Genomic DNA, 2,874 nt, shown 5'->3' with positions numbered 1-2,874 from the left:
CCCGCGGCTCCTGCCTTCACCGCCCCAGAGCGGGGCAGGGCTTGGGGCGTCCTCGCAGCTTCGCGAAGGCCGGAGCTCCGTGCCCGGCCGAAAAGCTGGGCCCTTTGAGCCGGAGAGGGGAGGTTCCTCGTCTGGGCCGGGGTGTGGGAGCCTGCTCACGTCGCACTGAAGGGGATCGCAGAAATGTGAACGCTTCAGAAGGAAGGACAATTGTTCTAGTATTATTTTCCAGTTTCCATCATTTGCGTCCATTTGGGAATAAAGGTGCGTTTAGGGAGGACTTCAAAGGGAATGAAGATTGCTTCAAGCCAGCCCCGGCCTGTGAAAGGCTGGGCAGTAACCCTGAACTAACACCCATAGGTTTCGTTTGAGGTTTGTACCATCAGATATTAACCAGGATGACCCCATGTCTGTGGCATAGAGTCACTGTGTTACCATGTGGGACCAAAAATGCATCTGATGCAGAGATCACAATATAAATTGGTTGCTTTCAGCTCAATTTCTTATTAATAATTAAAATAAGTTTTCTGGTGGTAGGAAAGCAAGCTCCACCTCATGCAGCACCACAAAAACTAAACTCTTACATAAAAACATCAGACAGTTTGAGAACATTTTTAAGGTTTTAGAGTTTCAGTGACTGCAGGAATATTTTTGTCCTTACACGTTGACTGTGGTAGGACACCTCAGTCAGAAATGGTAATAGGCTTTATGCAAAGAAAAGCTTGTTTTTATTGTAAAACAATAACAAGGCATCAACTGGTAGAGGAAAAAAAAAAAAAAAGCAGAAATGCTGGTGCTTTTTTCACTCTTCACATAAAAGGACTGTGAAAATACAGCCTGTATTATATTTTCTTTATTAAATTGGTACCGATGAAGTGATGGGCTCGTTGCACAGATGGGACTCATGCAGTTTTCTCAACCTCATTATGTCAGTACCACATGTTCTGGTCTCTGCTGTTTTGATGTTGAGGTTTGGGGGGTTTTTTTCCCCTAAGCAGGCCTTTGCCAGCATGCAGCTTTTTGAGCTGCATGTGAATAAACTCAGGTGAGGAGGAGTTAAGTAAATAGCAATTTGAATAACGAGATAAAGAGTTAATGCTCCTGTCTGGTATCCTGATACAGGCCAGGAAGACAAGGTGTTACAGCAGTGTCTGCTGTATGGCCACCCTTTTGGCCCCACCCTGTAATATAAATACTCTCCGTTTATTATTAACAAAAGTGATTTACCTGTGATATGAATACATTAGTTTGGCAGGAACGTTTGTGCCTGGGGGAAGATTTTTTGGGATAACTCACCATTTCCACCTGGTCCCCAGCCAAAAGCGATGGTGCTGGCTGGGACAAGGTGTTTCCCTGCGAGCAGGTTGTGCTCTGGAGCTGCTGGTTCCTCCCCACAGCCATCCTGGGTGCAGTGGCAGAGGGAGGTGGGGGCACCGGCCCTGTCAGCCCACACTCCATCCTGTAAATAACGTTAAGAAGAGCTAAACTTGTTAACCAGACAGCATCAGTTATTCCTCTGTGCAGCTGGTGCTTGCTGTAGAGTTTCCTAATTGTCTGTGGGGATTGCAGCCCCTGAAGGTCGTTTTGTTCCGAAGCTATATCGCTCGGTTTTAGGAAGCAACAAGCAATGGTGGCAGGAGCTGGCTGGGGCAGCTCGGGCACGGCTTCATAGAATGTTAATTTTATCTGAACATTTGCATGCAGATTGGAGCTGAAGGCCAGGGTGTGCAGCTCATCAGCAGAGGAGGAGGAGGTGAAAGTTGGCTGCTGCACAAGGTCAGCGAGCCTGTCACGACTCTGGAGCCATTTTCCTTTTTCTGTCCCCATGTTTGCAGTGTGTTTTACTGAACTTGTTCCACCTGGGCCCTTGGCAGTTGTGGAATATTCCACTGTTCAGATTTGACTAGACAAATTCATTTTCTAATCGGTTATTTAACAGTACAGGGTAGCCTTTGAGGGAACCAAGACAGAGAAACTCAACTAATGAAGTCAAATGCTTAATAGTACAACAGAGCAAGAAAAGTTCCTTGCACTATATTTAAAGAGCTGATTCCTGGCCTATGAGGAATATCTGCTGGGTGAATGCCATCAACATGGTGCAGATGTGTCAAGATGTGTGTACCTGAATTATGGAGGATTTTCCGTTTGTTTTAGAAATAGTATCTCCAAAGCTCTTCCTCTGTAATTATAGATCTGTAATTTGAAAGACCACTTGCCTCATGGATTGTTTAATTTTGGAATGAATTGCCCATCCAGAAATCAAATAAGCAACATTCACATATTGTTGGAAGGCTGAACTATAAATTCTGAACCAGTCTGCTGCTTTTCCTGTTGTAATTTGAGTGAACCTGCAGAGTTTGTGACTGAGAAGTAACGCTCACGTCCCATTTTGGCAGGTCTGGTTTGGCATTTGTTTCTCACAGGGGAATGGGCAGGTCTGTCAACCTGCAGCTCCACCCGACTCGTTAGGGACCAGCATGTCGAACCACTAACCATGCTGCTTTCTCACTGTTTGTTTTTAACAAAGCAGAAGTGTTTGTCTGATAGATTCTCATGCTTGCTATAAAGAGAAAAATAGTACACAAAAATCAATCACTTAATTAGCATCAGAAGAACAGGTCATGGGGAGCAGCAGACTTCAGGCCAGCATAGGCTCATTAGTATTGTCCTGTCAGTTCAATACATTATATAAGCCAGATTTATTTTTTTTTTCAGTGTCAGTTTTCATTTGATTTCTGCAGACTTTAAACACAGATACTTCTGATCAGTTTTGGCTTTGTCTTAAACAGCTCATCGAGATTGGAAACAATAAAGGCTACAAAGCAGGTGTAGTAGCTGCTGAGCAGTAGGATGTAGTTCTGGAGCTCCTGCTGA

This window comes from Merops nubicus, unplaced genomic scaffold (genome assembly GCF_000691845.1).
Source record: "Merops nubicus isolate BGI_N331 unplaced genomic scaffold, ASM69184v1 scaffold24465, whole genome shotgun sequence".
In the NCBI taxonomy this organism is placed as follows: Eukaryota; Metazoa; Chordata; class Aves; order Coraciiformes; family Meropidae; genus Merops; species Merops nubicus.
This window is presented reverse-complemented; position numbering follows the sequence as displayed.